General features: G+C 34.3%; 1 long non-coding RNA gene across 1 annotated transcript in view; it reads right to left on the bottom strand.

Moving 5' to 3' along the window:
• Positions 1 to 15,980: 15,980 nt before the first annotated feature.
• Positions 15,981 to 16,229, bottom strand: part of LOC308066391 — a 32,441-nt gene continuing 32,192 nt past the window's right edge. Inside the window, exon 3 of the long non-coding RNA XR_013929143.1 lies at positions 15,981 to 16,201. This is a non-coding gene — a long non-coding RNA (uncharacterized lncRNA). The remainder of the gene's footprint in view (positions 16,202 to 16,229) is intronic.

Raw genomic sequence — 16,229 nt, forward strand, 5'->3', positions numbered from 1 at the left:
GGTAGCAGGGAGAGGGGGGGCTTTGTAGGGATGGCCTGCTTGAAAAGAAATCAGGAGCTTCCCCTATGTTGGACAGAGCCATTTCAAGATGCCTCCACGACGGGTCTGTGGATGGCCAAAACTGAGCCCATGAGTGATGCTGTGACATCTCTGTGATAACATATTTAAGAAAGAGTGAAAAACACTGCACAGCAGCTGTGAGAGAGAGGGGTGAGCATATGTGAAAGAAACAACCCTGTAGACAGCAAGGTCATTGAAGAAGGAGGGGGAGGAGGTGCTCCAGGCACTGCAGCAGGGATTCCTCTGCAGCCCATGGAGAAGATCCTGGTAATGCAGGTTTTCCCCCTGCAGCACATGGACGTTCATGGTGGACATCTTGTCCACCATGCCGCTTGTGGAGGACCTCATGCTGGAGCAGATGGATATACCCTGAAGGAAGCTGCAGCTGGTGGAGAGAAGCCTCCTGGAAAGGACTCATGCTGAAGCAATTCTTGAAGTACTGCAGCCCATGGGAAGAACCCACATTGGAGCAGTTTGTGAAGGACTGTGTCCTATGGGAGGGACCCCATGCTTGAGCAGAGGAACAGTGTGAGGAAGAAGGAGTGGCAGAGACAAAGTGTTTAATAACCACAACCCCATTCCTCCATTCCACTGTGCCTTCCTCCCATGAGAATGGAAGGCAGAATAGTTGGGAACAAAAGAAGTAAAGTTGAACCTGAGAAGATGGGGCGCGGGGTGTGTGTGTGTGTGTGTGTGTGTGTGTGTGTGTGTGTGCTGGGAGAAAGGTGGTGTTTCTGTTTCTTACTATCCTACTCTATTTTAAATTTATAATAAATTAAATTAATCTTCTGCAAGTTTAAGCTGTTTTGGCCATGGTGGTAATTGGTGAGCTCTGTCCTTGTCTTGATCTATGAACTTTTTAATCTTAATTTCTCTGTCTGTCCTGCTGAACAGGGCAAGTGAGAGAACATCTTGGTGGGTGCCTGGCAGACCAACATTAACCCACCACACATATTTGATATCTTAACAGTCAGACCAAAGATACATTATTAGTCTACATCTAATTAAAGAAAAAGAATAAACTATTAGTACCATTAAAACAGTCATACACACGTGCTTCCTAGTACCTACCCCTTTTGCTGGTAATATGTTCACTCTTCCACTGCTCTTTTGACTCTAAATGTCCATGTTACCAGTCTGGTGGTGGCTGTGGGGTATGACAATGAGCAGCAGTCACAGAGAAGATGATGCTGAGTTTATTTTCCTTCTTCACTTTAGGATCTGTTTGGGTTTATTGTAATAGACTTGCTTTTAACACCTTCAGTTTTTTTTTCATTGGTCTGCAAATTATAGCTGATTTTACAATGTAAGTGCTCTCTATGTGCATTAAATACCATGTTTGTGTTCTGTTTCTTAAAACCAGTTTAGTCAGACTCTAGATCTGCATTCCTTTAGCTGACCATTGTAGCTGTTCATAGCTGTGGAGTCTCCAGTAACTTTTCACTATACCAAGAAACAGCTGTTACTTGTACTATTTATCGACAACACATTGTAGCTGTCACCTAAACATAGCTGAAATCAAATTAAAAATAAAAGAGGATTTTACATTAAATTTTATTATGCAGTTAAACAACTAATAAAGACCAGAGAGCTTAGCACTCTGCAAGGTAGACCCTGAAAATTTTTGCAAGAGTTTTTCTCTCAGGGTACTTGAACTTATACCCCTGTAGTCCTGAAAAATAGCTTCAGAAAGTTCAGTCAAGTATTGTCAGGTGACAATTTATACTGCAGTAAATGCACGTTGCTTCATTCTGCATAATTTTGCAGTCACACATTAGCCACAGCTGACAAGATTAGGATAGGACATAGCATAAGGAAACACACCAAAATATATCTCAATCGGATTCATCAGATATTACAAAGAAACAAATTATATCTGGACTGATATCCATTATTAATTGTAACAGCAAACATGTGACCCAGGTTTAGTAAAACAGACAATTGTAGGGGAAGACAAAATGATCCTAATTGCTAGGTACCCCACCAACAAGGGGATATCACTTTTTCTCAGGCAGGTATAATCATAGAGCATTTGACACATCACTAATTACTTTTGGGGTGCAGGAGGAATGGTGATAAAAAGAAACCCAAAAAGCACAGCCCCCTAAAGATGTGCTAAGGATTCTTTTTCTCTGTCTTTTTAAAATATGTCTCCCAGGAAAAGGAAATCCATTGAAGCATACACAGTAATAGTTAAGAAAAAGAAAACCTCAACAAACAGTACAGTTCGAAAAGTCAAGCTTCTTATCCTGTTCTAATAGGAAAAATCCATCTAATGAACTATTTAATTGAGTTTAACAAGAATATTTATAGCTAATCCTAAATGCATTAATAGGAAACCTAAGGCCTACATTCAGTGTTAGTTTTGCTCCCTTTGGATGTTACTCATAATTACAGTTTGCTTTTTAATTATTCTTCCTCATGTATTCAATTTATGATTAAGACCAACAGCTTGCCCTGGAGGCTGAAAGTGCTGAGGTGGACACTGGTGAATCAGGAAAAAGCAACTCCTTCAGCAATGTGCATCTACTCAGAAGCAGGCAAAAAGCAGTTTTTCACCCTAATCATGAAATTCAGAGCTCAAGACAAGGGAATACTACTCTAGCAAGAGAACAACCTTTGATAACTCTCTAGGAAAAGGAGATTATAGAAACAAATCTATAGCTCTCAAATAAACACTTTTGTACTTTTATTGAAGAAAATTATGTTCATAGTTTTATCTATTGCATGTATTGTACGGTCACATGGTATCCAATTTTTGCTTCTTCAGTTTGCTCTTTATTTCCTCCTATATTATCCAATATTGCATATCTGAGTGTCCTTTCTTTGTAGCCTCTATAAAAAGTAATTTAAAGATGAAAATTTGTTGCAAATCTGCTAGGGGAACAAAAATGAGTGTTTCATTAACCACTTCTGTCATTTTTTATGCAGAATATGAAGGAACTATGTACAGGAGTTTCTCTAGCATAGAGTAGTACAATTCTGCTGCAGAAACATGTTATTCAGTGCAGTATTGCCTTTCATTTCAAGAACTACAGGGTTAATCATGCTACTTTTTTTTTTGGGGGGGGGGGTGTTTAAACAATTCTTATTGAACTTTTAGGGTGGAAATATGGACTAATACTTCTAGGGGTAGTAAAGCTGAAAAAGGATCTAGTAACCACAAAACAGAGTAGTACCGGGTCATATAGCTGAGTAGTTCAAAATTAGCTAGGTCTTGAAAGCAGTCTAACTTACAGAAAATCTTATCTCCTTGTTCATCCTAAAATAAATAATTCTGAAATGCTGTGAATTTGTATGAAAACAAATCTTTTGCTGAAAGTTTCTGAAAAATATTTTGTCTATTTGGACTTCACAGATTGACATTCACTCAAAGGTGCTCACAGGCAATAGTCACAAGCAAGCTTTACAGAACTTTCTTCTTCTCTATATCTTGACATCACAACTTCTATAAAATACCAACACAATAATTAGGGCAAAATTCTGAAGACCCCAAGGTCCCACCCTACTTATTATGTTCTCTCACCATTGACCTAATCTTTATTTCTATATAGCTCAGTTCACTATCTAAAAATGGAGGTAGATTCTCCTTACCCCCAGGAGATATAATAGTAATAGGAATAATTTAACTAGATTACACAGATAAAACCTCTAAAAAAATATATTTTTTTTTCCACTTAGACATTTCTGGGACAGGATTCCAAGGCTACTTGCAATATTGGACCTGTACACATATTGGTTATGGAGTTTCTATCTTTTCCCACACATTTATGACATAGCCTTACAGTATCACCCACATATTTCCCTATGAATTCATAACAGTCTATGTTTCTTCACTTCAGATTGAGAACATTAAGATATCCTAAGTAAAATTTTGAAGTGACCTAAATGAATGTTTTCTGATTCATATCTAAAGGCCCTTTTTGATATTAATGGGTTGGCTATAAACAGCATCTCCTTGCTACATATACACTAAATTTTATTTCAAATCTAACAGCTGAGATGAAATGTGTAACGTGTAGATAGGACCAATGATGGATGACAGATAGATAGCTAAAAGTACCCCTCTGTAGAAATTCCATACAGCACTCTGCAGCAGAACTACGTCATGCTTGACACAGAATACTGAATACTGAATTTTCTGAACATTTAATGAAAGTATGATGAAATTATTTGTGAGACCATTGCCAGAACATAGGAAACCTTGAGTTCAGAATTACCTCATACCGGGAAGCCAGTTAAGCCTGCCAGTTTAGCTGTTTGAGATCAGGTGCAAGTCACTTCTTCATTCATGAGAATTCGCTCCCTTTCTGTCTTCAAAGAGATAAGATCTAAGAATCATTCTTCTGGCAGAAGTAGAAATGAAACAGCATACATCAGGTGGAAAATAAAAGAATCATGCTTTTTAAAATAGTTACACATTGCATACGCAAAGTAGAATTAAGAATATTTTGTTTTCTTTCTTCTGTTCTGTACATTTTCTTACGTCTGTAGTGTTTGTGTGTGAATTCAATAGCTTATTACTTCCTTAAGGATTGTTTCCAACCAAAATGTCTGTCACTGCTGAAAGTGAACACTCAAAGTGCTGCAAAGTACTGACATTAAGCCACAAGAACCAATTTTCATAGAGAGCAGTTTAAGTACTCTAGAGCAGCATTTTTGTATCAGACTGGCCTTAGGGTATTTATGATTGGTATAGTTTTAACTGGAAGGAGAGGGGGAGAAAAAAAAGGCATAGCTGATAGCATGGATGTTTCTCACCATAGATATCAGAACTATGATTCTTGTCACCCACTGTTCTTTCAGAGGGGAACTATGCTTTCTTCAGCCTGTACTGAGCTGCTAGTTAAAGGAAGCCATAGGAAATTTCTCAAAGGATAGGGATACTTTTTAGGGGGAACGTCCATGACATGCAAGTTTTCATAAAGTGCTATGAAATTTAAGCTTAGCTGTGGTTTCCTTCTGCCCTGCTTGTCAATGTTGAACACAGACAGTAAAACAATTGCTTTTATATACTAATTAATTAATAATTTTTACAGCATTCTGTAATAATTTTCTTTTTTTCTTTATGTTATTATCTTGGAGGGAAGGTGGGCCTGAAAATCCTTTAGCCTCATACTAAATATTTCTATGCCTATGGAAAAATACCATGCTATGAAACCTCTCTTTATAACAGATGAAGAAATAGCATGGAAAACTTTGTGTCTCCAGCATTATTACTCAATCCTGATTTGGAGGCACAGATTCTATGAGATTAGAAAATAGTGCCTTTTTTACAATCATTTAGCCTTTGGACCAGTTAGATAATGATATTCTCTATGAACTTGTACTAGCTTGTGAGGCAGATAATCAGAATCATTAGGACACTGAATATAATTTATGATTTTGTGTGTGGCCCAAAACCTAGCCTTAAGAATAGATGTACTGGGTCATATGCATCTATAAAATACTTATAAATAAAAATATTATGTTAAGGACAAGATATAGCATGGAGTGGTACTAGCAATCCTGAAAGTGGAAAATAGTAAAAATCTGGGGGGAGGGGGGGCGGGGGCAGGGAAACTGCAAAGTAAGGAACGCTTTATGCACTTAAATTTTCATTATTCTTCCTGTAATTGCAAATTATTTTCAGAAAGGGCAAAACCTCTTTTGATATTAAGAAAATAAATGTTGTCTCTCAAAAGCAGTAACACTTAAAAATCTCAGATAATGCATAACATTTTTGATACATTAAGCTAAAGGATCAGAATGAAGACAAAGGGATTTATAATTATTATTTTAATCTATTAATATTTTTTTAATTTTTATTTGGTTTTTTAAGTTCCTAATATTACCAGACAGTTTTCCTCTAAAGCACGTAAGGTTCATAGTCTGGAAAAACAACAAACATACAAACACACACAACAACTAGGGGAAGTTAAGGTTAACACAAAGCTCAAAATAGAAGTGCACGGAAGTCTTAACATAAAACATTTCCCTTTTATAAATTGCACATGTCCTTTTTAGCACTAAATTCTTGTGAAATGCATAGGTTGCTCAAAATACAGTACAAAGAAAACATTAGAAATTATTTCTAAATGTACACTAGTAAAAATTTTAAAGACTTGACCGCTAATTTTCTTCTGTACTGCAGCATTTTGGGAGGGCTTATGAAGTTGTAAAATACTTCTTAAGTATGAGGAATCGGTTTATTGGCTTCTGTAACACAGCTTTTTCCAATTCTACCAGAAGGTATTTGTGGCTGCAGTTGTAATAGTCATATGAGAGTGCTTTATTCAAATGCTACATGGTAAAACTGGATACCAGAGGCTCATGCTTGAGGAAGGAAAGATAATTTTCTAATAATATAAGGCTTATGATGATGACAGGCTGAGAGAGTTGGGGTTATTTAGCCTAGAGAAGAGAAGGCTTATAATGGCCTTCTGGTACTGATGCAGTGGAAGATGTCCCTGACAATAGTAAGGGGGTTGGAATGAGATGTTCTTGAAGGTCCCTTACAACCCAAACCATTCTATGATTCTATAATTCTATGGTTTCTCCCGTTTGACAACTGAATGGAAAAATGTAAGGCAGAGTGATATTTTTAAGACTTCTATTCTTTTATTTCTTCGCTTTAATTATTTTTAAATAAAACTACTGCTTCAAGACAAAAAATACTTTCACTTTTTAAATAATGACTGAATATTTTCATAATTTTTTTCTTCGGTAAAAGTCTAAATGTGATAAATTTGAAAGTATTTTTATTCCTTCAAAGCCATCTATACAGGAATTTTATGCCAATAAAAAATCATCTTTAATTTGCTTTCATTTTGCTGAGAATTTCAAACACCCTAATGAAGATTATGTCATTGAGTTAAGTTTAAGAAAGCAATAGAAAATACATATTAAAATAATCATTACAGGTTAGGACTGGTAAATTCTGCTAGGAAAAAATAAGAAAAAAAATGTAATCATATCAAACTAGGATAATCTTTTGTACCTGCAATAAAACAAAAAGGAGAAAAATAAAACACAAAAAACCCCACACACCCCCAAAAAAACCCACTAAACCCCAACAAAAACAACCAACCAAGCAAGCTTCTTAAGGTTTTCTTCTGGAGAGATATTATGTTACAGTATGCACAACAAAAAAGATTTCAGTTTTCAGTATCTTGAATGTCATATTAAAAAATATAAACTTAATGGAGTGGAATGAATAATTTATACTAATATTATTTCCCTAGTTTTTCTGATTTTATTAATTGTTCAAAAATATAGGCTTTTCTGAAAAGGAGAAGGTTAAATATGTTAAGATTGTGTATACTGTGATAATTCTACAGAAAAAAATAATTTAAAACATACAGTTCTGTCAATAAAACCAACATTCTACTTGTTTGTAAGAGTTAGGAAATTAGATCTTGTTGGTTTACTTTTTGAATTATGAGCAAGTCCGTTGCAAAAATAATAGACTATATTAGGTAAGTATGTGAATTTTAAAAAATGAAGACACAATTAAGGTTTGAGAGTTTTTCCATCCTAGAAAATATTGTTTTGCAGAAATAAGAATGTTTTGTGAATATTATTATACCGGGGGGGGGGGGGGGGGGGAGGGGCGGGGAGAGGGCCGGGGCAGACTTTAAAATATAGAAATTCGAAGAACATACTGTAAAGATAATGCCCATACATTCTGGTAACAGAACAGGTTAAAGAGGGAAGTAGATATTGTCAGCAAAACGAGTACTATAAAGTTCCTCAAATGACATAAATCTTTAGAATTTTACAATGAAACTACTAAAAGTGGTGACTACATTTTTAATTCAGGCTGAAAATTATGCACTTCCATGTATTTCAGAAGATGCCACAGGCAGTCTACTAGAACTGAAGAAGGGGAAACTGGATGGAGTGACATGAGGCCATATGCAACTGCTGGGCCATTAGATAAGGCCAGAGTTTTTCTTGGAAACCAAGGGAATGAAGAAAAGTTTATATTACATAACTGATTAGCTAGTTATACTAGTTAGTTCAAGTTGAAATGGTTAAGATTCTTTTAACAAAAAGCATTTATGACTGTAGGTGTTAAAGATAGTTATATATAATCTAAACTGGAAAATAGTAGTTAAATCTTAATCTCAATTCTGTGTGTTTATGGTTACTTCGCAAAATGAGATCTGCTTCATCTGACCATGAACTTTATTCCAAAGCAACAGATGAACTGTTTTGTATTTTATGCAGGGAGTAAAACCCAAACTACCCCAGTGTTACTATAAAACTGATAACAGCACAGAAGCTGTTGCATATTCCTTCACAGAAAGATAGGATAAGAACACCATTAAATTATCTCAGGAATTATTAAATTACTCTGTTTGACAAAGGAAGACAGTGGTGCACTAGGAATGCGTTATCTACAGGAATCCTCTGTTCCTCAAATGGCACATGGGTGAAGCATAGGGGTTTTTTACAGGGTCAAAAAACATTGTGTCAGGTGTTGAAGGGCCTGATCAATAACACTGGATTTGCCAAGACAGGTAAAACCAAATTTATAACATTATGCTAGAGGATTAGAGAGGAACTTAAAGAAAAAAAAAGTAATTTCATAATTTTATTTCAGTTACAACAACTGAATGTCATAAAACAAGGAAAAGACAGTGTGAAGTTTTAAGTGAATATTAAATTTGCTCTTAATATCTCAAATCACCATGTGATCCTTTTCATCTTCTCACATTATTGCCTTGACTATTCCCAGAAATTTGTAAGTGAAAACTGATTTTAGGTTTGCTCACATCCCAAGGTAAGTATGGTGATTAACAATGCACCGATTGCTCTGTAATAACTGTTTGAGTATATTCTTTTGTCTTACTTAAGAGCAAAAGAAATAGCATCAAAGATGGTTTTCTTTTTTTTTTTTTTTTTCCCAATTCCTGAATATGATACATCAAAATACTGTAGTCCATGATTTTCCAGCTATCTAAACAACAGTCAATTTAATAAGTGTTGTCATTCAAACTATCATAATTATATTTAAAGTAAAAACTAACAGAGCATGTGAGCTGCATGAAAAATACTCATTAAGAATTGTGTGTATTTGGAGAGAGATACTAAATGCAGAGAGTTTCTGTCATCTCTTTGTTTTTTCTCCTTCCCTTTTCTTATTAGCTTGCATATATAATCATTTTAGTACCAGTAATTGTTATAATTGCTTTCATTTTAATCAACTAAAAAAATAGATCTAAATATTTTTCTACATTTGTCAAATACTAGATCATTTCAGAATTTTTTCGTTCCACAAAGACAAGAAACCAAACACTTACAATATTATGTGGTTTGGATTTTTTCCTTCTTTTTCTTGTTTATTGTTCATCTGAGAGGATAAAGAAATGATCTTTTGTTAAATGTTTCAAGAACCAATATCCTGATGACGTGCTAATTTGTTGATGAAATCTAGCATGGTTCTTTTATTTGATTATATAGGACTTTTTAATGCAGTGACAAGTTATCTTCAGAGTTTCTATGTGTTACTCATTTATTTTACATACATACAGAGATTAACATTTTCCACCTAGGAAAATAAACTGAAGAATTAGGCAGAGTTTTAATTTCACATCTCTCTGATCCTTAACACTGTTTAAATAATATGGAAGAAGTGGGGAAAGAGACAATCACAGAATCACTGAATAGTCAAGAGTTCCTCTGGAGTTCATCTAGCCCAACCCCTTCTATAGCAGGTTCACCTAGAGCAGGTTGCACAGTCACATCCAGGTCGATTTTGAATGTCTCCAGAGGAGACTCCACAGCCTCTCTGGGCAGCCTGTTCCAGCGCTCTGTCACCCTACAATAGATAAAAAGAATCATTGAATTCAGCTAGCAAAAATCAGATTTCCAAGAAGAAATTTTACTTAATTCTTTTGAAGAAGTTATAAGAACATTTCATGGAATTTTTAATAAATTCTCACAGGAGCTTGATTCAAAGATTAATGATTCCCTGGACTGACAAAATACTACAAAGAAACTAAGTTTCAGGGTGTGGGGTTTTTTTTGGTTTCACACACACACACACACACACACACACCCCAGCCACATAACAACTATATTTCTGTTAAGCTATACTTATATTTTCATGTGAAAAACCATAGAACTGCATGGCTTAACTATAAAGAACCATATCTCATTTTGCCTTTCTTATGTGAACCAGTACTGATTTCAACAGAGCAGTACCCGGAGACAAAATAGCAAATTTAATCCTGATTGTATTATCTTCCAATCAACATTAAATTATGTTTTCATTGTTTTTATAATGAAGTATGATTTAAATTCTGAAGTTTTCCTGTATCCTGACAGGCATACAACTACTAATGGCTCCTGAGGTTTAGAAGAATTTGTTTGTTAGCTTTTTAGTTATGAAGGCTTTTTTAAAGTTCTGGAGAAATTTGTTGTTTGAAATGAATTAACTGATTGAAACAGCTAAATTGCTCTCCAATGGGTACATAAAGAAACTGAAAGGTGACTTTCCTGTCCCCAGGCAAACTTCTAAATGTTATTAAACCCATTGGGTATGCAAGTTGCAGAACTATTGTAACAGAACTATTCATTTAGCATATAAACATTCAATCATTTTTTCTGAATAATGCACAGTTCTTAACATCACCATTTTAAACCAAAAGATAGCCAAGAGCTGTTCTGTTATTCAATGCTAGGATTCTACCAGGATGCAGATATTTTAAAGTTCTTTATTTCAAGTATTATTAGCCTATTGAAATACAAATAAACTGAATTTCTATATAGTTTTAGAAGACTATTTTTTTATTTCTATCTCCAATGTCTTAAAATTAAATACAATTGTGTTTTAGATATAACAAGAATATCTTGAATAAACACAGTGATTACTGAAAATTTACACACACATTTAATAGGTTTCATCTATTTTAACTGTCTAAAATGTCTAAAATAAGCAATTTCATCACACAGTAGATTTTTACACTTAATCATACATTGCTGAAAAGGGCTTGATTAAGAAAACAGTTGAAAACCATCATAATAGTTGTACTTTGTGGTACTGTAATAACATACTTCTTTTACAGACAAGTTAATGTTTGAAAGTAATTTGACCTTATAGTCCTGTTACATGGGATGGTATAATGTATGATACAGTGATGTTAATTCACTGTAGTAGTAGGAAGTCTGATGCTGAAAGGCCCTAATCAGTACTAAAACCCAAAAACCCCTAAACATTGCTGCTTGTGATTAGGGTATAGTTACAGGGAGAAAGAAAAACTGTGTTAGGTAATTTTAAAAACTAGCAATGCCTTAAATCATTTTTATCTCCACAGAGTTCTTCAAAATTTCTAAGTGTTGGAACTGAAAGAAAGAAAGAAAGAAAAAAAAAAAAAAAGATGTTCAGAAGTACACCTTAGAATGGAAAGAAAAACATCTTCAGGAAAAGAAGAAAACCTCTGAAATTAAAAACAATAACTTTGAGTTACTGTTGCTTGGTATTATCTAGCCATAAAACAATTTGTTGAGCTATCAGGAATTATGTTGCTAATCCTCAGCCGTAAGTGATGACCACCTGAATGAGTCATTGTATAAGCATACATATGTTCATACATACATACATGTTCAAGCATATTCTTTTTGGATAAAATCTGCTCATACACACCCTGTATAAATTTGGTAAAAATTAAGGTGTTTTTTTTCAATAACAGAAACAGGAATTATGTGCAGAGGTATGACTGAGTTTATAGTCAGGCTACATTACAATATCATCAGAACTGTATTTATAAAGGTCCTTATTAAGACATGTCTCAGTTGTCTTACTGCATATTCCAAGTGATTTGAATATAAATCTGCAAACGATATAGCTGCTGCAGCACAGTACTCAACCTGAGCTAATGTCTTCTGATTCTCTGCAGCACCTACTGGAATTGTACCAACAAATAAGCATCAATGAAAAATGCCTATTGACAAAAATAAATTTTGCATTCCACATCCACTAAATTGCCTAAGCTCTTAGGCAATTTTAGGGGAACCATTTCATGGATTCCAGACTGACTGCCACAGAATTTGCACCACCAACATTTTAAATGTGGGCCAGGACTATCAATGTAGCCAAGGTCTTCAGAAGTGCTACTTAACGGCATGAGGAATCCTCTGAGAGCTGGAAGTGTTAGGTGCTTTTCTGTAACTGATAATGATACAGTGTGAACAAATGGTCTAGTATGTTCACGAGCAATTAATTTTTCAGTTTCACTGAAAGCCAAAAATTTTCAGCTCAGTGAAATAAAAATTCGAAATAAAAAAATAACTTATGAACTTTGTTTTTAAGTTCCTTTTGCCCTCTTCTTATTTGAGTGAGACAATAGAAATAAGAAAGCTGTTTGATTCAGCAAAATGGCAATAGTTCAAAAGAAATAGATACTGATAGAGAAGTATGGAGAGAAACAGAAAAAAAAAACCCTAAACAAACAAACCCAAAGCCAACCAACCAAAAAAAAAAAACCAACACCCTCCAGAAAATATAAGAGAGTTGAATGGAGTGAAGTTAAATGTGTTTATGCAAGAGTGCAGTGTCTGTAAGGTGGAAACACAGAAGGAAGGACTAATGACAAGACCTTGACAGGGAGGAAGTCATCATGTTAATGCATGAAATTGTGTGTGTACCGCTTTCCATAGCCTAGAATGGAACACAAAATTTCTGGATGTCATAATTTCTCTTCTAACAGCCAATATTACTAAAATCCTTAGTCAAACTGTTTATTATTTTTCTATATTTTAGGGCAAAAAACCCCAACATTGTGATGGTTTTGTCCTTTAGCTGAAATAGCAGAATATTTAGCTCTTACAATATTATGCACATAGGAACAGACACATTCACTGTAGGGATGTTAAATGGATATTAAACCCACACACAACTTTTAATTTAATAATATATAATTCAGTATATTTTATGGATATTTATTTTTTACTATATTATTATTATCTTACACCAAAATGTTATGTGTGAATGCATAGAATAGAAGTTCCTTGGTGATAAATCACTGTTAATGGAAAGGAAGTTTTTGTCTACAGATCATTGGTTTCAGGCAGAAGGCTTCCCAAATGAATAACCCAGAATAATAATTAAAAAAATAAATCTCAGTGTTAAAGCAAAGGAAAAGTGTTTTCATGAGCTGGTTTCTATCCCTGGTTCTGTCCAGAACTGCTATGTTATTAATCAGATTTTTTTCTAAGTCATCAGTTACCTGATTTTCTGTTTCTCTGGGAGCCTGATCTCAGGATGTGGATGCCTCATTTACAGCTGTACTAAGCACTCACAGTGCTCAATGCAGTGTTGCTCAATGAGAAATATGCTTTGAACATATGAAATAAGTATGTTGCAGTATTAGGTACACTAGGAAATCAGGTTCTGCGCATTTCAAACCTAGTACCCAAGAAAGGTAGATATACTTTCAATATTTATCTGTCTGTGATTCAGATCTCCATAAAACAGACAATTTTATCTTCTTCCATGCTACAGCCATTGTGAAAATCCATTAATTAATGTTTTGAAGCAGTCTGAAACAACAGTGATATTAAATGCTGTAGAAATTCTATCTAAAGTTTTTTTTTTTCTTTAGAGAAAGAGTAAATAAGATCTGGAGCCACAGATTGGATCAGGAAGACAAAATACATACTCAAATACTGTTCATTAGGTGATAAACATCAATTCTACATAAAATGTATGCAATCCTATTAAAAAAAAAAATCCATGCAGAAGACTCCTGGAAAAAAGCCAATAAATTATCATGAAACTGAAGTTTTTATCATATTGCTCACCTGGAAGTGGGATGAATTAAGTCTAATATTTCCTAACCTCAGAATACTTGATTTTGCAGCATTAATTCACTTTTAGCATATTAAGGGCAGGGGGAGACTTTTTCTATGCTTTTGATACTTGGGCTCTTTGAAAGCAAAATGCTCCTGATGTTTTTGTGAGACAATTTATATTTTCTATCCAAAAAGCAGAGGTTCATCTTGAGGAATTGACGTTTTACTCCACTCCTGAAACCAAGGAACTGTTCACAGTCGTATTAATTAATGTGAGAGGTTTTCTTTAAAGTACTGTATATCCCTTCCTAAGTTCTTCTCTGGCAGCGTTTGCAAGCCTAAGACTGAAATTTCCCAGGTTTTATTTCCATGATGTTTATTAGATTTGTAGTTACTTTTGTAATTACTTTTTCAATCATTGTATTGATACAAAATGCAGACACCTTACCGCAGTTAGATATTGCATGTGGTATTCTCTTTGTAAGTTTTTGCCACTTAGTGTTGTCTTTTCCATTTTTTTAAACAATTGTATTTGGAAAAGATTACTTCTCTCTGTTTTCAGAAACAATTCTTGAAAAAATGACTGAGCTGAAGCATAAATAGAGGAGTTTAAGTGGAATTTGTCTTGCGATCCACTCTTTTCTTCCTATATTTACAGGTCAGATACACACAACAAAGTTGAATTGCCTTTCTTAAGCATTCTCATTTTTTTCCTCCTGTCTGACTTAATTTCATGCCACTTTCCTCACTATTTGTATTAGGTGATTCTTGGTCTTTCCAACAGTCAAATCAGAGGGATATTTCTGTGGCAACTGAACTGACACAGCATGTGAATAGATGGTCTATCAATCCTAATATCTTATCCATACTTAGAAGTAGAAAAAACCCAACCACTTAGAGTAATTGTTTTCTACTGTGTGTTTCCCTTCACATTGGTAAAGGTCCATTGTAGCTTATTCTACTCTTAATTTCAACAGGAAGATATCTACTTCAAGATATTATTCCATTTGTTCCATATACAACATATACAATTGCAAGCAACAATTGTTTTAAGTTAACCTGTAGTACTGTAGTACATGCAGCAATTTATAACCCTGATCATAAATTCAGATTCTTTAAATAGTAAAAACAGCTATCCAGGTTACCTTGGTCTGACAATTTCAAAGGAGAATGAACAATCTGAATTAACATTCTGGTTTCTCATTCACATATGAAAAATTTTAACTTTTTTTTTTTAAATCATTAGAAAAACAATAGTTCTCAATGACAGTATTTGCTCCAGTCAAAACTTAGTTAATGATACTGAAGTTGCCCTCCATCTGCTGTTCTGTAGTCTCTTCCAGTCCTTTTAATAAATGCCAGGTTTCTAGTGAATAGATTCCTCTGTCAATAATGTCATCAGTCTATTGTCATAGGCCTGCAGCTTTCCTGATACATCCACTAACGATGTCAAAACAGAGTGGTTTCCATTTAGTGCTTATTTATTTTTCCTCTCAGATAAAAACAGTATCTGATAGAGGAGTTTGTTTCCACTGTGGGTTCCTAACTGTATTAGTAAAAATTACTCCCAGAAATCAAAAGAGAAAGTGCTTTTGGCTATCCTCCTGCAGACTTACACAAGTGCTCTACTTTATTACTGCAAAGAAACAATATGCCTGTCTTTTCACTTAAGGACTGAGGATTTCAATTGCTGTTGTAGGATATTTTGTCTTATATACACAGGAAAAGTTACAAGACAGTAGCACTCATTCAGCTTTTCTCCATTTTTTGTTGTTTCAAGAAATGTGTTTAATATTTCTGGCACTGGAAAAAAATAGCAACATAAACTATCAAATAGGTTCAATCATAATTCTAAATGGGAAATTATGCTTTTTTAATCAGTATCATACACAGAAGGAGCTAGATATTGACCAAAAAAACTATCAAAAAACCCTCCCACACCTAAAAAAATCCACACACACCAACCAAACCCAGTTTTCAATGTGATTCTTTCTTCTGACAGGAGCCACTAATATTATTCCCATTAAAAAAAAAAAACAAAAAAACACCACAAAACACAAACCAACCACAAAACACAAATCACACAAAGTAGTATTTCCTCTACATTAGAGCAATCTGGAAGTTCATAAACAGTTAAGTTCATAAACAGTTAAGTAACCCTACCTAAGGCATGTTGTGAAATGTTGGATGTGAGTAATGGATTGGTATTAAAATATTCAGTCTAAATCATCATTGTAGGGTGCCATAACTATATTCATAGATTTTAAAATAAAAAATACAATACTATAATATTCTAACTTCTTAATCCAATTGTAAGAATATGTTTGAATTCAAAAGCATCCTATGCTCTTTTTTTTTTTTTCTTTAAAAGATTTGTTTATGACTTATCA

Source organism: Falco punctatus (genome assembly GCF_963210335.1).
Source record: "Falco punctatus genome assembly, chromosome: 1".
Taxonomy (NCBI): Eukaryota; Metazoa; Chordata; class Aves; order Falconiformes; family Falconidae; genus Falco; species Falco punctatus.